At 46.9% G+C, this 22,978-nt stretch overlaps 1 protein-coding gene across 9 annotated transcripts in view; it reads left to right on the forward strand.

The window, feature by feature from the left end:
• The window catches only part of LOC129382698 (uncharacterized), a 73,512-nt gene that overhangs the window by 42,925 nt on the left and 7,609 nt on the right, over nt 1-22,978 (forward strand). For 2 of the 9 annotated variants that reach the window (XR_011895320.1, XR_011895321.1), the window contains one exon: nt 19,150-19,207. The exons of the other annotated variants lie outside the window; for them this stretch is intronic. The gene's annotated coding sequence lies outside the window, so the exon portion shown is untranslated. The remainder of the gene's footprint in view (nt 1-19,149; nt 19,208-22,978) is intronic. 9 annotated transcript variants of the gene reach the window in all.

The following is a 22,978-nucleotide window of genomic DNA, read 5'->3' on the forward strand; positions in this document are numbered from 1 at the left end:
GATTTTCGATGATTGCGCGGATTTCGGCGTCCTCGCGCAGTCATGCGATTAAGTCCGTTGTGGTGAGGGCCTCAAGTAATCCGCTGTCGTCTTCAGAGTCGGGGTCACAAACTTCGAGGGGTGCATGCGACAACGAATCAGCATCTTCATCCTTGCGGTGTGATTTGTGTACTATGGTGAGATCTAATTCTTGCAGACGAAGGCTTCATCGTGCGAGTCGCCCAGAGGTTGGTTAACCAGCTCAAAGAATGATGGTCGGTCACTACTTTGAAGGAGCGACCGTAAGGGCATGGCCGAAACTTCGTGGCGACCCACACTACTGCGAGGCACTCGTTCATCGAGCTGTAGCATACCTCTGCGCGTGAATGAGTATGCCTGTACAGTTGGCGTAAGCTATCATGTACTCTGTGCCCTCTTGGTTTTGGAACAAGAGGGCGCTAAGACTCACATTGCTTGCGTCGGTGTGGAGTTCAGTGTCAACGTGCTCGTCAAAGTGAGCAAGAACTAGTGGTGTCTGCAAACGCTCCCGTAGCTCTGTGAAAGCCACGTCCTGCTATTCACTCCAGACGAATTATATATCTTCTCGTGTGAGGCGAGTCGGTGCTTCGGCAATCCTAGAAAAATTAGTGTTGAAGCGGCGATATTACGCGCAGAGCCCCAGAAAGCGACGGAATGCTTTCTTGGCACGGGGAAGAGGAAATGAAGCTACGGCGGTGTTCTTGTCGGGATCAGGCTGAACGCGATCCGGGCTCACACGGCCGAGAAGCTTAAGTTCTTTATAACCCAAGTGGCATTATTCGAGCTTCATCGTGAAGTAGGGCGGCGGTCATCCGATGTAACAAAGACAGTTTTTTCGCAATCGCGTTAATTAAGTTCAATATGCCAGTACCTGCCTTTCAAATCTATAGATGAAAAATACTTGGTCCCGTATTCACAATACGTTCTTACTCTAAAAGTGTCCGTGCCAGCCAATAGTGTTGTAGAACTCATTAGCGAAGGCGATCGGCCAATGAAAAACACCACGTGCGAACGAAAAGCTTTGCGAAGTCGGCCCATTGCCTGTCGCCGTCTGTCGAGTGAGTCATCGATGCAGATATGGGGATAGACGTCATTTTTTTAGTCACGTTGTTTGGCTTCCTGTAAGAAACGCAGAAACGTAGCGTTCCGTCTCTCTTCTTTTCGAGACCCACCGGCGATGACCAGGGAATTTTGGCAGGCTGTATGTCCCCCTCCTGAAGCATTTCGTCGACTTGCGTATGTGTCGCGTCACGCACTTTCGCCGAAACACGGTATGGCTGTTTTATGGGCGACACGTCAGCATACGCAATGATTCGGTGTTGAGAGGTGGGCGTCTGACGCACTCTGGAGGACGAGGCGAAACATTCTTTGAATTGAAGCAGCAATTTATGTAGTTGTGTTGCTCCGGTGGGGTTGGATTATTGTCTACCTTGTTGAGTGACGCAGTCGCGGCTCTTGGTGTAGATTGGAGACCGTGATGCACACGTAAAACATTCGGCAATGTCCGTTATGAGGTACGCGAAAACGACACTAGTGCGACAAATTAGATGGCGGTAATCGTTACTAAAATTCGTCACAAATTGCATAGAACATCCGGCACGAAGACTGACAAGGCTGTGAGTAGTGCAGATACCTAGTGTGAGCAAGAGCGACACGTTGCCTTCAGCGATTGCCTCATCGTCACGTAACCTGTCGCATAGGACATCAACCAGTACGCTCGAACGCGGGGGCATCGCGATATTGGCATAAACACGAAATGTGCTGAGATGGCTGCTGCCGGTTTTGTGTGCTGTTCTCCCTGTCGAGAAGATCACAGTGTGCTCCAGAAGGTCAAGAAAAGCACCATATTCCCGTAGAAATTTTATTACCAAGACGACGTATAGGGAACATTCGCGAAGTACAAGGCAATTTGAGCGAAACGTACATCCACGGATGTTGACCCTGAGTGTGCACATGCCAAGAGGGGTGACTACATGTCCGCCGTCAGTACGAATCTGTGTGCCCCGTACCAGGGCATAACTACTTTCTTCAGCTGCGTCGCTACTTTTCGGCTCCTGATCGAGTAATCAGCCTCTGTATCCAATAACGGACTGACTTCATGGTAACCGTGGAACACCACAGGTATACGCAAGATTGGCGGCGCCCGAGTTCAGTCGCGGTCGTCGTCGAATCGCTGCTGGCACGTGCACGCGTCCATGGGAGGCCTTGCTCGTGTCGATAGTCACCGGCCTCGCCTCCGAAGGTCTCTGACTTGCTTTCCCGTCTAGGGCTTGGTGGACAACCCGGCGCAACAACTGGGGAGCTCCGGGAATGTGGGGAAACTCGTCTCGGAGACAGTGACCGCGACTGCCGCCACAAGGGCAGTGGCATGCGCTGCTCAGACAGGTATTCTACAATCGCTCTTGGTCTTCCACCAAATTTTCCATCGCTCGCTTACCCGTGATGCGCTTCTGACACTTGTCATAGCCGTCGAAGCACCGTGTCGCCATCGCCGCGCATATGCTTCGGCTGTTACGATGGATGACGGAGCAACCGAGAGTCTTTTGTGCAGCACTTAACGTTGTATGCATAAACAGACAGTAGACAGTTTTAGAATAGCGTTTGTCGTCGCCTCAGTATGTGAAACGTAAGCCCCTTTGCGCAACATTACGGTGAGCGTCCTTTCAAGACTTTTTGTTAACCGTATGGGAGCGCAATCGTAAGGAAGACGTTATAAAACAGGGCGCCGTGTAGGGCCACGTTCCAAACGTATCCGAGCCAAGAAAATCCATTAGCAACCATCTTGTTGTTGCTATGCCGACGCGTCTCGTTAGGCGTACGGGTGCCGGAATCGCCGAATGATCTCAGCAATTGGACGTGCTATGCGCTCTTAAATAACGTTTCAGGTGAGTTTAGAGAAATCGTAAGCTTATTTCAATAGTTACTGCACACTAAACAAAAATAACGCGAAACGGGAGTAAACCTCTCGTCCTGTATCGCATTCCCGTTTCTGGGTTTTTTTTACTACGTACCAGTCGAGGTAAAAATTTACTACCATGCTGATCAAGTTTTTTGTATGTAGAAACGAGAGTAATTTTTTAATCTGCGGGAAGGTTTTTAGGGACGATAGTGCTACTATATTTTTACTCCCATCACGAAGTTTTAGCGGCTATTCCTGAGTTATTTTTCAAGCCCATTCGCGAGTTTCTTGGGTCTGATGTGAGAGTATTTTTTTACCTCCTTCATTAACTTTTCTCAGCTTTATCTGATAGTAATTTTTCAAGCCCATTCTGGAGTTTGTTGGAGGTGATGTGGGATTACTTTTTTACATCATTCATCCAGTTTTCTAGGCTATTCCTGGGAGTTATTTTCAGGCCTATTCTCGAGTTTGTTGGTACTGATGTCGGGGTATTTTCTTACCTCGTTATCAAGGTTTCGTAGCTCTACCTGAGAGGAATTTTCAAGCCCATTCTGTGGTTTCTTGGAGCTGATCTCGGAGTATTTTTTTACCTCGTTCATCAGGTTTTCTCGGTTCTTTCCGAGAGTAATTCTTCAAGCGCGTTCTGGAGTTTCTTGGGCCTGATGTGGAAGTATTTCGAAGACAATTGAAAGATTACGAGGATGATTTCATGGATCCCAAGCATGAGTGATTGTTTATTAGTTGTGACATGTTTCTCATAAAAAAAGTCAGGCATGAGTTATTCATCACAAAACTATAGCCTTATAAAATGCTGTGATAAGCATAATAAATATTTGTACTAAAACACAGACTGGGGGCTGGTAACTGCCCATTAGATCTCTCATAGCAAAATAAAATACATCACAACACATTCAATGTGCAATCCCACTAAAGTACAGTGAAAACAAGCAACATACAATATAAAATCTAACTGATAAATATACAGTCAGTACTAGAGACGTTCACATTAAACCCACTGAATATGCAGGTCATTCCTTCAAACAGGCAGTTGTCCAGAACATGGGTGTGCAGTGCATCCAATGGATTAGTATGAACATAACTAACCCGCCGTGGTTGCTCAGTGGCTATGGTGTTAGGCTGCTGAGCACAAGGTCGCGGGATCGAATCCCGGCCACGGCGGCCGCATTTCGATGGGGGCGAAATGCGAAAACACCCGTGTACTTAGATTTAGGCGCACGTTAAAGAACCCCAGGTGGTCGAAATTTCCGGAGTCTCCACTACGGCGTGCCTCATAATCAGAAAGTGGTTTTGGCACGTAAAACCCCACAATATAATTTTTCTTTTTTTTGAACATAACTATGCAACATAAAAATATTGCACTTAAGGCCAAATGGCATCTGCTGCTAACGGCCATTACTGCGCCAGACAAAATGAAACATCCATGTGGTAAATACAGCAAGCATTCGTACTATCACATTAGTGCCGGCCACTGCCCATCATATCTCTCACTGCAAAAGGAAAACTATCAACCCATTCGCGATGTAGTGAAACTAAAGCACAGCGAAAACAAAATGACACACAATACAAAATCTAACTCACAAATACACAGGCAGTACTAGAGATGTTCACATTAGACACACTGAATATGCAGATCATTCCTTCAAACAGGCAGTTGTCCAGAACATGGGTCTGCAGTGCATTCAATGGATGATTATGGACAAAACTATGCAACATAAAAATATTGCACTTAAGGCCAAATGACATCTGCTGCTAACGGCCACTACTGCCTCAGACGAAATGAAACAACCATGTGGTAAATACAGCAAGCATTCGTACTATCACATTAGTGCCGGCAACTGCCCACCACATCTGTCACGGCAAAATAAAAACTATCACAACACATTCAAGATGTAGTGAAGCTAAGTCAGTAGTAGAGATGTTCACGTTAGACCCACTGAATATGCAGATAATTTCTTCAAACAGGCAGTTGTCCACAACATGCGCGAGCAGTGCATTCAATGGATCATGAACAATACTATGCAACATAAAAACATTGCACTTAAGGGCAGCTAGCATCTGCTGCTAATGACCATTACTGCCCCAGCGAAACATTAGTGTCGGCAACTGCCCACCATATCTTTCATTGCAAAAGAAAAACTATCACAACACATTCAAGATGTAGTGAAACTAAAGTACAGTGAAAATAAACAAGTGACACAATATACAAAATCTAACTCTTAAGTATTGCAACAAGCAAATGAGAGGGCACTAGAGATTATCATTAGACCCATCGATAGCATGCTGACCTTCAAACAGCTAGTTGCCCAAGACATGGGTGCACAGTGCAATGAAAGGATAGTTAGGAAGAAAACTGCAACAACCATGAGCAACATGTTCTATAAACTTTCAAACTTTCTAAAAAATGACCTCACTCAGATAAGGAAAGTGGTGATTGCTAATACACACGACAAAACATATATGTGAAAACAGCCATTAACTGATACTAAAGCCCCTCCATACACGTTTCCGCCGACCAGGTTAAGTACCGCCAACCTACCCTCTTCCTCCACGTTCCTCTGCCACTCGCCCCCTTAGCTTCTGGCGTCAAGCGGAACTTCCGTAGCTGCAGCTTCCTGTTCCGAGTGGAAGTAACGCTATGTTTTTCTTAACGTTGTTTACTTTCGCGTCGATGGAGAGGCTTTAATTGCACCAGCTGCGGTTTAAACTGTGAATGCGATTCCATCCAAGTACCACCGCCTATTGTAACCAGCGATCTGATCGTGTTCGCTGTTTCGCGTCAACCTGCGACGGGTTGTGCCACGAGACAACGTACAGTGGAATGTAGTGCCTGGGCGCTTGGAGACCACTGCCATTTTTCGTGCATTTAGAAAACAGCGACCGCGAATTACTACTTCAGCGGAATACAACAGCTTGTCGCCTTTGCATTCTTCTCATGGTGACTACCACAGCTCTGCTAAGCACGCGTGGGCATCTCACCATCGGCAGTCAAAGTGGAAATTCCCGCAGCACAACTCCAGCAAGCGGTAACGCCGGAACCGGAAACTTTGAAACTGGAAATGCTGGAACCGGATTTGATGTGAGGGGAAAAGGCGGCGCACAACAAAGGTTGTCGCTACTTAAGAAAGCGGCAGTGGCGCGTGGATGGAGGGGCTTTAACTGATACCACTTCCCCTTGTGCTCAAAGAAAACGTATGCAGCCCTTTTTCCACACAAGAGGAACATGTTGCACAACTGTATTGCAGTACTTATGGGTACAAGCCAGATGTCAATTTCGTTGCCTAAATATTGTAGTGCTTCTTAGATAGAATAAAAGGAAATTGAGTGTGTTGCCCTTGTCTCTTTCTAGGCATGCAGTTGTGATGGATGCCATATGCTTGTGTGACAAATTGAACATAGTGCTATAGGTACGACTACAAGGATGTATATTTGTAGCTGCCCTCAAACCCCTTCATGTTGCCAGTCAGCATCTATGGTGTATCTTTGTATTGCTCATCTAACACTGTTTACACACAGAAGGCATGTCTGAATACCAAACCACCTTATTTTCCAGTTACTTTAAAGTGAATGCGTTGTGACAAAGTGTAATGTGAGAAGTCCATGATAAAACAAAAAAATAAACAGCTAATTCAACTCCCCCCTGAATTACCAATTTCTGGGCCATTAAGTTTTGCATAATACACTTGTGGTGATTAACACAGAGCCATGTTGGCCTAACCCTAGTGGCACAGGACATCCTTCAAATTATCAGTTGGTACAGAATCACTGAGCATGCTGCTGGTGCTCTTGCCCCCGCTGAGAATACCTGTCGCAAACTAACACACATTTTGTTGCTAAAGGTCCATTACAGAGATACTAAAGAGAAACAATAAATCATTTTAGACTGATAAAACAATCTTTCAGAACTGTATTCATGAACATTGTGGCAATAAGCGGATTAATAGATGAGAAAATGAAGATTTAACTTTGAAGTTTTATGCAGTGCCCGCACATCAGTGTGGAGTCATACTTCAACTAAGTATATTCTTTGACACCTTTACAACAGAATTCATCAATATTGGCCAGTAGAACATTAGCTAGACCCGAACAGACACCGTCAAATTCCATATCACAGCGAGCTGGTGCAGGAATTATAAGGTGGTGGTGGCAACACCAGTTGTCGTTTTTGCAAGTTATCTGGCTTATCAAGCCAATTCTCATGGAGGGAGTTGTTTTTTCGGTGTTGTAGAAAAATGATTTAATAAACCTCAAATAAATTTTCCCTTTCGTGTCCCTTTAAAGCAAGCACTGTGCTACATGGCTTGGGCAACCTGCCAGCCACAGAACCCACGAGTGCTTTTGTTAGGCAAAATAATTTTTCCAGAAACTTTCTTGAGGATATGCATCTGAAAATTTTTTTGCCTAGCAATAGTTCTTGTAAATATTGACTAAATCCAATGCTTTCACCTGCAGCTTTGTGTAGCTCAAATCGAGAAAGCAGCGCTCAATAAATGTCAAAACCCTGTGGGCCTTTTCGAGTAGATAACGTGGAAGACCCAGAACGAAGCGAAAAGGCAGGCCAGGCCTGCCAGCAGTGACGATGTCAGAAACAATCGCTGCGCATCCATGTGTAGCGCCTCCCTTCAACCTCTTCTTTTGTAAAAGGAGCCTTAAGGAGGCCCCCCGCGAACTGAAAGCCTGAGTTGTTAGCATCCAGGCGCAGCCTCTTCAGCAGGCACTTTTCAACATATACACCGTCGCCGATGTCTACCTGTGAAACAATAGAACAAGCACAGATTAATTTTCTACACTTTTGATCAAGGAAAGGTTAGGAAATAGGGTAAGGTTTGCAAAAACGGAAGTAGCTGCTTCTCGTTGATATGGTTTAAAGAACAAAGTACCCTTATGTATACCATACGTGCGCTGTGCTGAGCTGTGTACTTTCACCTAAGACTAGAAAGTATTGGGAACTTCAATGCGAAAGAAAGACATTCATCTGCCTAGCTCTAAGCGAATGCGTTCCACCCCTTGGCACAGAATGAGATCTGGTGCTGTTCTAGCGATTAGCAGACATTGAAAGCTTCAAGCCTGATTTAGTATTAGGCCAAGGGTCAAGCTGTGCTCGATTATAGTCGGATACAACTTTAGAAAAACAGGGGCGTTTACTCCTCCGAGGCGGATGCACACGAGCATCCACTAATGGTTGCGCACTCTGGACTGATGTCATGCGCCGGACGGCCGGTGGCCTGGCGTCGGAGAAGATGGCCGCCCGAGCTTCGAACTAGGCCAAGTCGCGTCAATGCCTCGTCACAGTGAATTCCCAAACAGTTTGTCATTGTCTATCATGCCGGAAATATTACTGCGAGCTTACGATACGGCATCTGTGCCGCGTGCGTGTATTCTAAGCCGTGATCCGGCGAAGAAACATTGCAGCGAGCATTGCTGATGCTTCGCTATGCTTTGCCTGAAAACAGGATGCCTCGGTGACTGCTGCATACACACATCCTGCCTGTTTGTTCCATGTTTTTTATTTCGCTCCCAAGTGAAGTTAGGACAAGAAAAGTTTGCCAAAGTCTGGTGCCTGCTGTCAGCTGCGGGTGAGTTCGTGTACCGTGTCGCTGCATTTTCCGTCGGACGGGGTAAAGTGATGGAGCAAAACCATTCTGAGGAGAAATTAGAAAAGCGTGCGTGCGTGAAACAAACCTACGAGCGTCTCAACAGAAAATATTTGCAAAAGAAGCCTCCAATGCAAAGATTTGTCGCCGTCAACTTAGCGTGAATGATTGTTGTCAACAGTGAGATAGCCGAGCGTCTAACGGCGGTGTTCGAGCGTTGTGTATAGCACCGTCGATTGATTTCTTTCCACCAGTGCTCACCGCTCACGCAAGCTGTAGAATGCGTGCTGTGGCACAGTCACGCATAAGTTGTGTTGCCAGCGTTCCTGCTTCCATGCGTGTTTGCACTTACTCATATTTGTCCTTTTATTTTATATTAGCATTTGTTTTTGCTAGTTTTCTTTCAGCAAAGTCTTTACACATTTTCATTAGCCAATCTCATTCAAAGCACTAACTCCTGTACACTGCACGACTGGCCTCTTCCATCTCATTAAAACCTTTCTCGTTGGTCTACCTCGTCTTCTCAATCTGCCTACTCGCTGCGTTTTCTGTCCTTGTTTCTTGTGCTGTTGCTGCAATGTGACTAACCAACTTGCTCAAAACAAATTTTGATCGCCTATCAAAACAGAAAGGTTTAGAGATACATTTTCTTAAAAGCGTCATGTGGGTTGCACAGTAACTTTGCCTCTTACCTATGTTCATGTTTATGCGTCAGTGCATGTGGCAGCTAGCCAGAAGTGCACATGAAAGGCTGCATATTGTGAAACACCTTGCTATGCTGTTGAATTTTTCATGCATGCAGTCTTAGTAAACAAACGGTTTCACTGCCTATCACATATGATGGTGAAAATTTTCAGCACGAATAACAATATGCAGTGGGGTGTGATTTCTGTCTGACGCTTTCGCCGTTGCAAAGACATTATTCAGTGAATGGAGCCCAGCAAAGTAGTGCACTAAGAGCTTTTGCAACTTTCACCATTTATTACTTCACAAATGACATTGTCTGAACCTGGCCGTTGATCGACATGCCGATGGCTTGTGAATTAAATAATTGCCTCAATAAAACACATTCAACTTCACTCAGCATTTTTTAGCACAATGCTAGCAGAGCTATTCAGGGTGAATAATTGTGCTTACATTGGTGTTACTTGCCCGGTCAGATAAACAAATACAACAATGGCTGCGGTATGACCGTGGTTTGACATGCAGACTGCTAATGGTGCCTTTTGAGCGTGCCCTTGACTACTGCTATTAATAGCTACCCGCCTGGGTATATTGGGCCTAACTAAGCTAATGATGTTTGATAATTGTTCTCTTATTCGCATTACTTGCCTGGGCCAGGTAACCAAAATAAACAATGCCACCACATGAATGTGTGTTTGCATGCAAGCTGCCAACAGTGGCTGTCATTCTCCATTGATTGCTGCCATTTCACCAACAGTGGCGACGGATTGACTGCGCTTTGACGTGCAGACTGCTAATGGTGCCTTTCAAGCGTGCCCTCGACTACTGCTATTAATAGCTACCCGACTGAGTATATTGGGCCTAACTAAGCTAATGATGTTTGATAATTGTTGTCATATTCGCATTACTTGCCTAGGCCAGGTAACCAAAATAAACAATGCCACCACATGAATGTGTGTTTGCATGCAAGCTGCCAACAGTGGCTGTCATTCTCGCATTGATTGCTGCCGTTTCACCAACAGTGGTGACGGCTTGACTGGGCTTTGACGTGCAGACTGCTAAAGGTGCCTTTGAAGCGTGCCCTGATGACTGTTATTTCATCACAGGGCCCGTCATGCTCATAGGTGGCTGCCCAATAGAGTATTTTGGGCCTTCTGACATTGGCATTATTCATCTCAACGGGCTGGAAAAAACAGTAGGGGCAGCACAACTGCACGCAAAGCACAATGTGCTTTGGCGTGCAGGCTGCTAAGAGTGGCTGTCAATTTCATTCACGTTGACTACTGCTTTTTCGTGTGAAGCTGGACAGTGGATGGCCGAATGAGCATTTTGGACCCCACATAGTTATTCAGGGTTAATAACTGCATTTGCATTCAGATTTTCCGGCATTTCAGCACGTTTCCATGCCAACGCTTATATTGAGCATGATCTGTGCAGGACGTTGCTTTTTCAGAATTGGGCTTCCATTAAAAGGAATATGTCATCAAATGAACTGCTTATTTATTTGAGAGGCCACGGGAGAATGCTTGGCTGCTGTGCTTGACACACAGTACACCGCTTCAGTGATGGGAGATCCATTGTTGCGTTTGCCGAGGTATGTGTGGCTGGCAGAAGGTCTGGACCTCGCTTCATGCAGAGTCAGAGACGAGGAGAGTTTTCTCTGCGAATAATTCTTTATACAATGTTTACATCGTCGTGGTCGTCGTTATCAGGACAGAGACCAACAGAGCAGCTGCAAGCTGCTTAAATAACACCCCTCAGTCCAAAGATCCCCCAGACAGTCCCCAAGGACGAAACAAGGTCGAGAGAGAGAGGGTCCGGGCAGCCTCCGGGGTCCTAATGCCGCTCTCGGTGGCCGGCGCTTCCTTGAACCGCGCTGCGGCGTCGGGACGATTTGGCGGTCGGTCAGAATGGTGCGCCGGTCAAGCTTTATGGCCCGCATAGGACAAAGGGAACCAACTGCAAGGCACTGGGTCGAAACACAGCCCTCCTTTGGTAACTGTCCCAAACACAGCGGGAGTCGTTTGTGGTGCGGGCGCCGCCGGACAAACGAGGGGGAGGGGGGTTGCATTGCTGCGGGGCGGGGAGGGGCCGAAAAGCAGTCCGTGATCCGGTGGCTGCTTCCGTCGTGGACGCCGTGCAGCCGCGAGGAAACCCGAGCCGTGCACGTAGTCGTGTCCGAAGCAGGCAGGCACCATGCAGGGATGAATGCTGCCTCCACGGTCGACAAACCATAGCACTGGCCTTCCGTCAGGCAAATCCCAGGGCACAAACATAACACCACATACGCTTCGAGAACTCGTTAGTGATCTTCTCGATCGTCGGTATCTCGTTGTGGTGAAAGAAATCGTGCACACGACCTCAGCGCACATGTGTCCTACTTCGTGCTGCTTCTTCTTTTCTCCACATTTTGTGGGCGTTTTCACGAGGGTGTCGACAGTTTGCCACCCGAAATATGCGAAGCTTTGACCTCCCTCCTCACCTTTAACACAGTGCTTTCGCTGACACTGAGCATCTTGGGTTTGTAATGGTTGCGATAAATGCATTGTTCTATATAAGTACTTGTTCAGTAGCAACTGATTCATTTGAAGCTCGGAACAGGAGTAGTAAATGTGCCGTGTACATGTAAACAAGCACAAATGCCATGCAGAGTTGCTCTTTCTACTTTTGCCACTTGCAATGAAGCTAAAGAGCAGACGACGGGCAGCGTTGTGGAAGGCACGGGGTTATTTTTCTGTCGCGATCTGGCATGTGCTGTAGCACATGAGAGCTCTACTAAACCAGTCATCAAAGTCTTTATTTATACCGAGAATTGCGCGTTTCCGAAGCACGATTTTTTGAGCGGGATTATTTTAGTCGCGGAGGCAATCGGACGTCGCGCTTCAGTCATCTGGGCGGGGCCTCCCCTTTTTTCTAAAGTTGTATCCGACTATAGTGACGCACAAGTGCTCGAGAACTATTGAACAAGACGCAATTGTTTTCGATTTACTGACTGCACTTGGGTGTAAAACTTTTGTCTGAGAAATGAATAAACCACATACACAAGCAGCATTTTCACAGATAGCCCAGTCTTTATTAGGTACTGATACCTTCAATTTAGAAAGCCCTGTATATTGGGCCTCATCAAACTAATTTCATAAAAGGTTTGGCAAGGTAGAAGCATAGAATTTTAGAGTCATTAGAAGACAGGTGAAATGAGTTATTTATTGCAATTATTACTCAAATTTAAGATTTAGACCACTCGTCCAGTTTGTACATGCCACATAAGCATGTAGATATCAAAAATGGAGATTAGAGAAAACCTTCCCTTGGAGGTTCATTATTGGAAGCAGTCATGCCCTCGAGGAGAAATAACTTCTTTTTCTGTAGGCAGAAATGAGGCTCGGGTATTTTATTGACACATATATATGCCCATGCATATATGTTATCTCTGCTGTAAACCTTTTTTTCATGTATATGCAAGGTGTGTGTGTAACATCTCATTGTGCACAAAATCAAATCCATAAGAACCCGACAAGAAGCTAAACAAACAAGAGAGCAATCCCAGTAACAAGCCATGCTAAACCAACGAGGTAGCCATCCCAGTAACAACCCGCATCAAAAATTTTATTGATATGAATTCTGACCTTTGAAACATAACGTGTATATGAATACTATCTACATTAGGGCAACTTTAAACAATGGCTACGCCAACATCAGAACTACGTGGATGAGAAAAGAGTGGCATCAAATGCTTTGGCAGAGCATGCAGCAATGACTAAACACAATAGTGACTGGATAGTGTCTAGCATAATCGGCCAGGAAAGAAATTGGAAGCCATGCCTGTACCCGGATTCCCTGGAGATGCAATCAACAGGACACACGTTTATCTGAAAACAAGGAGCCCACGCCCATCTTATGCTAAAACTTAATTAAATATGCACTTCCACTTTTTTTAGCCTTATTGTGAACAAGGCTTCCATATGGAAGCCAAAATGTATTGCTTTTAATGTTGTATTTGGTTGGTCGATGTCTTTCTTTGTCATGTTTCATACCGACCACACAGGCTTTTATGAAACTCTTGATGATACAACTTTTGTGCGAAAGCATTGCTTAAGGCACTTTTGCCTAAACCATGTCTTTAGGCGGTACAACGCATTTTTCTAGACACGAAACCTCAATTCATGGTTCTTAAAAAGGCATTTTGGCTAGATTAATATAGTCTATATGGAGTATATAAGGCATAATTACTCAAGCGTCCAATTATATTTAACTCAGAGGGGGCTACTTTAGGTAAATTCATTAAACTGAGGGCACTCCACCAAAACATAAAATTCGTGATCAGCCACTAGAAATCCTGAAAATGGCAATACAGTAAAATGATTGCATATTACACAAATGTATCCGACAACTCGAAAGGCAGCGCCAGTTTTGTACGCACCTTTGAGAAAGCACACAGATCGCGTGCTTTATTGTCGTGCTGTCCAGCTTCCAGCAGTGCAGCAGGTTCCTGCTTGATGTAGGGATAACTTCTTGCCAGAAAACTACCGAACGAACAGCAACTTTCAGTGTTTTCATAATTGTGTGCCCATTCAGGCATAGCAATCAAGGCGGGTAGCATATATTTTACAGCAGAATGCAAGTACGCTGTAACATCAGAGGAAGCCTTCGTGAAATTGTTTGCTAAATGTGCACAGCAAGACGGCCAACCTACGATCAGAAAGCGCGTTGCTCTAGCTAGTTACACAAAGTTCATTACGTAAATCATAAGTTCAAGAATGCGCGCAAGGGCCAAACTTGCTTACCTTTCAAAAAGACTTGGCCAACGCTCCTTCGTCTCAAAGGTACCGAGGCACCGACGTTTTTCTGGCGCAAGCACTGTAGAACTTCCGATGAACTCCAGCTCCACAAAAGCACAACCTTCAACAGTCTTCCATACACTACGATTCGAAGCTCCAGTACCAGACTTTTCACGAGAGCGCGGGCAGGCAGCTCGGCAGAACAAAGGCAGCTCGGACGGGCGCTGTAGTAAGACACTCACTGTCGACACTGGTAGATCGCACGAAACACACGGCGAACTAACGGCGTTACACAAGTCCGGAGGGTTTGCGATGGTTACTGCACACGACAAGGAGCAGATTTTGTCTAGGCACTTACAAAATATAACTCAAATACCGCCTTACTGCAAGGTGCATTCACGACAACCAACGTGGTATGTCGACCAAACAAATACTGCAGTGGCGCCACTCTACGGTTTTTAGAAAAATGTATCGTAAATGAGAAAATTACGTGTTTTTTCCTAACAACAATCGGTAGGGACACTTTAACAAATTTCTTGGGTCCAAAAGTGTTAACTTTGTATAAATATGCACATTTTTATACGAAGTTTAAGAAAATGTACTGTATATATTAAAAAAAAATGAAGCGGATGTCGCCTTCAAGATTCGCAACCGCTTCAGTGGCATGCAGTTTACAAAAGCACGGCCTTCGAAATCGGACTTTGTCGCTCAAACGAAGCCGTAGCTGGGAGGAGGGCAGGCATTTAGGCCCCAATTGTTGGGTTTACAGTGCCTAGGTAGGCTTCCTTATTTATAAAGACTATACAGGGACTTACGCCGAACCATGAGCGAGCTTTAAGCAGGGTACACACGGTACGATTTGGCGTCCGATCCAACGTGCGTGTATCCGAACGGTCGAGCGTAAGCTCCGCCCAGATCCAGCCCCCCCCCCCCCCCCTCCCACCGCTTGAGTACATATTCACGTCGAGAAACGCAATATAAACAACTCTGCACAACACTGCTTCGCTTTACGTGAACACTGTCAATAAAATTATGCCCCTGCAAATGACAGAACACTTCACGACGGCGCGTTGTCCACTGACGGCTCCGGTGACAGCCAGCGATACGGCCGGCAGGCATAGCTAGGCGGACGTTGCGGCCGACGGCGCTTGATTCAGCCCGAGCTCGATGAAGAGGGCTTATTTTTGCCAAAACAATTAACGCTGTGCACTTAGGTAGCCCGTAATTAAATACAATTGGTTTACTCGACGCAGTCGTTGCGAAGGGCAAACGTGCAAGCGAAGCGAGCAGCCTCGCTCAGACGGTCGGTGTGTGCTGTTTGCCCGCGGAAAGGCCCTCGCGTCGCGGCTCCCGATTTCGACGGTAGCTTAGTGCTAGTGTACTAGGCGCTGTTTTGCATAATAAGCACACGTTCGAGATAACTTTATTGAACTGGTAACTATTTCGTGTCGGCAACAAACTGCAGCAGGCAAGGGAAAAAAAAGACGGCGAGAAACCGGCCTGCCAGCGCCGCCTCCATGGAGGGAACGTCAGAGAACGTCACATTAGCTGCGGCCAAACGACGGCGCGGTCAGTGCGGTTGTCGGACACATCAGACGATGAAAATTTGCCCGGTTTGTCGCACGCCGGACATCCGATCCGGCGGTTCGGCACGGCAAAACACCTCGATTCCGGCTGCCGTTCAGGCGCGTCGGACGCCGGATCGGACACCGAATCGGACCGTGTGTCTCCCGCTTTAGCTGGCGAACACGAGCCCATCAGCGCGCCGTCCGTGCAGCTCCGTCTGCTTGCAATGGTGGATGGCCTACGGGCTTCTTTGACGCCTACTGAGCACAAATTCATGATCACCGCTCGTATACACGCTTCCTACAGCGCTAGCTGTCGTGTTTACGAGATTATATGCCCTCATCTTGAATTGGTGAGACCGCTCGACATGATCGCATCTATTTCTAGTGCGTGAGGCTTTCCATTGACTCTCACTACAACTTACCAACGTTTTGTTTATTTTGTGCTACAGTGGGTCGTGACGATTCCGTTCACAGCTTCAAAGTGGACAAGAGACAGTCGTTTTCTAGCTCGTAGAAGCATGAAAAAGTGGGCTTGTGCTTGGCAATGAACTTTGACCGACACGCTTGCTTCCGGCCGGAGCAGCAGACGCGACAACTCGCCGTTTGTAGGCTGCCGGCCGATGGCGGTATCCCTCGCGAACGGCAAGATATTTACCTGCCGTAGAGAGGATCGGTCCAGGAACGATTCTTGAGGCGATTTTTGTCGCTGAATGCGAGCATGGCCACGCCGGTTCGCCGCGCAGAGCGGAATCGGAACATTATTTTTCGATGAGTTCGCACTGACGCAATGCAGTCGCTTGGCTCGTCGGTCGTGCAACGGGCGGCGCGCCGGCAGGAAGCCGCGTCCACTTGAAGCACCTCTTACGCGACGTACATACGTTCCAAGTTTCCAACGTACTGCCGTTCCGCTGGTGGATGCACCACCACGGCATCGATCTTCGCTATTTCTGCCGCGGCCGTGCCTGTCGCCGAGCATAGGCTTAACTGGATTGGGCGTAGCTTGCAATGATAGAGACCTTGGGGAGTAAAGTGGTAGTATTTAATCACGTGATCTTCAGGTTGGTTCCAGATCACGTGGTTTTAAACTCTCAATAGATGGTTTTTGGTCACGTGATCTAAAACTCCGTACGTCGTAAAGCCAGCTCATGACATCCTTTTACTACGTTTCTCAGAGATGGTAGTAAAACGATGTAATGTAACGCATTTTACTGCCTCATGCCAGAGTAATTTTCTGGTGCAAGGTAGTCTTCAAAGCTCATGAGCCGCAAAAACCCCAATGTCGGCTAACTTTTGCTTACAGTGTGGTGATCAACACGAGTCGGAGTTCCGCCATCACGAAAATTCACGCTGAAGCGGGAGCCATGAGTGCCGCCATGTCCGACAACGCTATTGCTTAGCATACGCCAGCTTTCGAATTTTGAATTTGCCGAAGAACGTAAGTTATCATAGCACACCTGAACCGCTGGAACCCAATAACGTTCACAACATGCATAGTGATCACAAAGCTATTTACGTACGTAATGCGTTTGCGTTTGTTTGCAAAGGCTAAACTAGAACTAGACAGTTTTAGTTGGGCGTCCGCCGCAGCTTTGCGTACGCAGCAAACCCGCGGAGGCGTCAGTGCGCATGCGCTGTACGCAGGAGCACGCAGGGTATCTTGCGTGCGCCCGCAGCTTTTCAAAAGCTGCGTAGCGTCCGCGGCGGGCTCAGCGGCCTTTGCGGGACGTTCTCGCGTGTTCTCCCGTGTCCACGAGAGCGCATTTTTCGATATCGCTCTTTCCGAAGATATGACTACGGCCTGTCGTTTGGCTTCGCGGCGGCTGATATTCGCTACACAGTTTCAGAAGGTGGCATATGGCAGCGCTGAGTAGCGCACTATTGGTTCCTGTGCGCGCAAGTCAGCAATCCCTTGTGAGCCATTGCGTCCAGCCAACTACTGCCGTATTGTGCGCGCGCGCTACGCCACACATGCGCAACCTCGCGCCCTGCGTACGTGGGTGGTTGTGGACGCCAACTAAAACTGCCTGCTGTCTAGTTTTAGTTCGGCGTCCGAAACCACCCACGTACGCAGCACGCGAGGTCGTGCGTATGTACCAAAGCGCGGTCGTACGAAACGGCAATAGTTGGCCGGACGCAAAGGCTGACAAGGCGATTGCTGACTTGCGCGCGCAGGAACCAGTAGTTTGCTACTCAGAGCCGCCATATGCCACCTTCTGAAACTGTGTAGTCAATATCAGCCGCCACGAAGTCAAACCACAAGCCGAAAAGTGCGCTCTCGCGGACACGCGACAACACGCGAGAACGTCCCATAAAGGCCGCACAGCCCGCAGCGGACGATACGCAGCTTTTGAAAAGCTGCCGGAGCACGCGCCGTTGTGCTCCTGCGTACGCAGAGCTTACGCAGAACTGTTGTGCATGTCTAACTAAAACTGTCTAACGTTATCTTTCAAGAGGCGTTGCCGGTCGAGTATGCATTATATTTCGATTGATAACACAAGCATGGATAATCTATCGTAAATCAATTCCTGCTATCCGCTCTTTGCTTTTGAAGCCTCAATTGATGTTGGTGCGCGTTCTCCGACCATGGCACCTCGCGTTTCAGAGGACCAAAGTATATACATCACTCGCCTCTTTCCGGAAGGCATGCCCCAGAAAGAGACATGTAGCCGGAAGGGGAGGTCTTAATCGGCAGTGACGTGAGTAGTAAAAGCATTCCCAGAAGATCAAGGAATGACTGCAGGCGCCCCCCGTAGTGGACTGCCGAGAGTCACTGAAACAGCTGAAGCACATCTAATTATTGCCGCTGCGTGGTGGATCCGTTCTTGGGCGTTCAAGAAATTGAGAAAGAGTTTGGCGTTGAATGCTTACATGCGAAACACTACGAAGGCACCTCAAAGAAGCAGAGTTGCAAAATAGTGTGGCGCCTCATCTAACCGACAAGCAACACTGGTAGAGATTGGAAATGGCTAGGACATATGAGCAATGGGCTTCTGAAGACCGGGGCCAAGTCATCTTTAGGTAGGAGCGCACGCATGGTGGTATCAACAGCAGCGCGTTTGGCGCCCTGTGAATTGCTAGTATGGCTGAAGTAGACGTCTGCAGATTGCCGAGTGGCATTGGTCTGCAGAAAAACATCGGATGTCGCATTCATGTCCTTGCACGTGAAGGGTGCTTCTGTCGTCGTGTGGCGAGGCAGGATGGGTCGAAGCGCGGTGAATGAGTGTGGCAGTCGTTGGACGAATTCGACCGCAAGACGCAGGATGGTAAAATAAACGAGCAGGACTGGGCAAGTATGCAAGCCTTCTTTAAAAGCGGCACGGAGACCCACAAGCCCTACTGGAAGGATATCAACCCAGTTTGACGAATTGCCATGGGCCATGAGTGCCGCCTTAACTTGACCCAAACAAAGCTGCTACCGTTATTGCCAATTTCTCCGCCAAGCCCAGTTGTCTGGCAGGCACCGAGACCTGTGTCAACCAGTTACCACCTTCGTCTTCTTCGCTGGCGTGTGCTCTTCCTTCGCCTGCATATTACCGAATCCCTGTACCTGATTGCTTTGTCCGCACTCATGTCTCGTATTTTTTGTGCAGGACCTCTATCCTGGAATAGTCTTCGGCTAAATTCCGCATATCGCCAACATGTCACCAGGTACGTATGAGCCGAACCAACCAAGCCTACAACGGATCAGTCAATTGTGCACAGTGTAGTGGATATGTGAACTTGGGACACCTGCTGTGGGGGTGCGAGACGCAGGCCTCCTATCTGGAGGACAAGAACAAGTGGGACCACACTCTTAGAAGCAGCGAGCTACAAGACCAACTCTGGGCTGTCCAGAAGCCCCGCGAAGTGGCAGGGAACCTAGGGCTCCCCGTACCGACGTGGAAGGTACCCTCTACATTTTGACGAACAGTCAGGTGTCCTTCAGGACCCTTTCAGGAAATAAAGTTTTAACACCAGCACCACCAGGTATATCGAGTGGGAGCCAGCATTCAGGCAAAAAAGGCAGAAGTTTTTGGGTAGACCTATAATGCTGGTTCATCCAGTAGTGGTGCACATACCAGCAATTAGATACCGAAAATATTCAATTCATAGAGATATCAATGAATAACATGGACAGAATTTCAGCAGCTAAAATTTCCGTGGAAAGTCCAGTAGTTTCATCGAGACAATCATAAGTAGTGATCACGAGATTACGCTGCTTTCCCTCCATTAAACTTATATTTACACAGGACCTGTCTGACGCAATCACCTCTGTCCATACTGCCAAGGAACAGAATCCTTAGATAATTATTTTTTGTTATGTTGGCGATGCAAATTGCTAAGAAAAAGATATCGAGAAATTCCGCTTGCTAAGTTAAGGTTAACCCATTAAAGACCAGCGTGACCATATGGTCACGTTAGTCTGCACAGTGAATTTCATTTAATTAAGATTAACAAAACGGCACCACAATCGCCTTTGACATGCCGTTAGACAGATGAGAGTTCCCTTTATGGATATCAAGTGGCAGCAGGTGCCAGTCGTGTTGTGGGAGCCCCTCGCAAAGGCGGGAATAAGTGTTGCTGTGCGAGTAGCGTCGCCATGCATCACTCCAAGGGGTAATGTGCTTTTTTTTCACTACTTGTTTAAGCAATAGTCCGATATCCTTACCTCCATATTGCTCTTCGAATATGTGACTTTCGATGAGCATTTCTGAAAGATTTATGTTTGATTTATCCGTCAACGAGCGTGTTATCTTGTGCGTTGCCATATGGTCACGCTAGGCCTTTAGGCTACCTAACTTTTTATTTTTTTTAAAACTGCATTCTCATTTCTTGCACGGCTGCTGGCGCATTCCCGCAGTGTTTATTTCTAATTTTAATGTCTGAATAGGTTGATGTTGGAATAAATAGCGAAGATACTCGAAGAAGACGATGACGACGTGTCAGTGATTTATATCGACCCGCGAGAGGCTAGCATCTATTCGGATGAAGAGTCGGCCGATGAAGACTCAGGCGGGCTCATTGACACTCCAATCTGGCGGCAGCTATGAGGCGGCGCTGAAACTGTTTTCTCTGACGGACGCCGTATTGGTGGATCCGACTCGGACGATGACGACCTCAGGCGGGCAACGTGACGGAACATGAGAGGTTTCTTCTGCCGTAGTTGATGCGGCCATTCCTGCGAAATTATCCACTGCTTCTAAGTGGACGAACGGTGATCTCCAGAAAAGCCTTGGCTTATTTCCCTACCCAAACTTTGCTGCTTACAGGGGCTTTTCATCTGTTGAGTTGTTCTAAATCTTTTTTGACGAAGCCGTCGTGGAGCTGCTAGTCGAACGAACAAGAAAGTATGCCTTCTTTTTCAATATGCCAGATCCGGAGGTTACCAAAGATGAATTAGGTTTTCTTGGAGTGCTGGTTTTGTCCGGCGATAACCGCTTGCCAGGGAAAAAGTGCTATTGGGACAGCGGCTTGGATATGCGCCACACGATCGCCTACAATGCTATGCGAAGAAATCGCTTCGTACCGATAATGCGCTTCCTGCACTGTGCGAAATGCAAGCCTAACGCTTAGTGACAAGTTGGCAAAGTTGCGTTCATTGATGGCACTATTGAAAGCAAGGATTCTGGAGCACTTTCAACCTGTGCGTCACCTGAGCTATGACGAAAGTATGATTGAGTATTATGGTCGTGAGGGCTGTAAACAGTTTATACGCGGAAAGCCTATCCCCTTCGGGTATAAAGTATGCTTCCTAAATGCCAAGAACGGATACCTTGTAAACTTCAAAGTGTGTCAAGGCAAGCAGGGGATCCTGGAACATCTGAAAAATATGAAAAGGACTTCGGAAAAGCAGCGGCGCCACTTCTTCAAATGGTGGATGAACTCGCAGCAGAGACGCACGACCTTCCTTTCTTTTTTTATTTTGATAGTTTATTCACAGCCATGCCGCTACTCAGGCATCTCAAGGCGCAGGGCTACCAAGGCACGGGCACAGTGAAGCAGAACCGTGTTCCCAAAGAGTGCCTTATCGCTTGACCCCAATTCGTCAAGCGCCAACCTCGCGGGTACGAAGAGCCCGTGCTGAGCGACAATGGAATAATTGTCGTCCGCTGGACAACAATTCTGGAAAATTCTGTAGTAACGATCGTAAGCACCATTCACGGCGTAGAGCCAATGCCATCTGCAGACAGGTACTCTCGTGTTCAGAAGATGCAAATCGAGGTGGCCCGCAAAAAACACTGTTGCTCAGTACACGTTTTATGAGAGGTACGGACCAGATTGATGCAAATGTAGGCGCCCACAGGATTGTAATCCGTGGCAAAAAGTGGTGGTGGCCAATTTTCACTTGACTTTGTGATGTATCTGTCAGCAACGCTTGGGCGCTAATTCGTAGCAGAGGGTTCAACGTCACGCAGGTGGAATTCCGCAGGCAAATTGCACAAAGCTACCTGATGCGATGGGCCAATAAGCATAGAGGACCTGGTCAACGCAGAATTCCCAAAGACTGGTGATGTCCTGACTGGTATACGGTATGACCAAGTGGCCAACTTTGTTGCACCAATACCTAATGGCAAGAGGTGGAGGTGTGCATGAGATGATTGCAATAGCGCAGTGCACACACAATGCGCAAAGTATGACGACGGCATGTGTATTCCATGATTTAAAATGTATTCCATGATTTAAAATGTATGCTTTTTGTGATGTTTCATGGCTTCAAATAAATGTTTTTCACTTCGCGTATTTTACTGTAGCGTAAGGGCCCAGTGTGACCATATATAATATAGCCCGTGACCACGGTCACGGGCTATATTTCAAAAACTAATTAGGCAAGAGTAATAATTTTTTGCATGTGAATTATTAGTACAAAGATAAGTTAATATATAAGATTTATTTCAAGGTATCAAGAAAAAAAAGAAACCGGTTCCTAATGGGTTAATGTTATGATCAGAAATAATACTATCTTTCGGTGCGTAATTTATAGGGGACAGCCACAGCCACAAGTGTTTGTTACCGTTTGCGGTTACATACAATGAACTAAACGAATAACTTTTTGAATCTTCCTTCGTAATTGGTTTGTTTTTGTGTGTTCTTTTCTCCTTTTTTAACCGAATATGTAACACATTGTAAGATTAGATGAATGTTTAAGCGCGCAATTCTTGGCCATTCTCCCACTGTGGCTATAAGCCATAAAATAAACCCATCTTCATCATCATCGTCGTCGTCGTCGTCGTCGTCGTCGTCATCGACCAGCTTCTCGGCTAGTGCTCGTCTCTGCCAGTGTAGTACTTCTTGTCCCAAAGACCTGTAGCACGTGACAAACTGGTGGGTGAGCGGGGTAATGCCAGCCAATGTTGAATACTGGTTGAATAATGACACAAATACGTAACTTCGTTGTTTGTTTCGCCTTCTTAATTTTTTAATTATTTTATTCTTCTTGCA

This window comes from Dermacentor andersoni, chromosome 6 (genome assembly GCF_023375885.2).
Source record: "Dermacentor andersoni chromosome 6, qqDerAnde1_hic_scaffold, whole genome shotgun sequence".
Taxonomy (NCBI): domain Eukaryota; kingdom Metazoa; phylum Arthropoda; class Arachnida; order Ixodida; family Ixodidae; genus Dermacentor; species Dermacentor andersoni.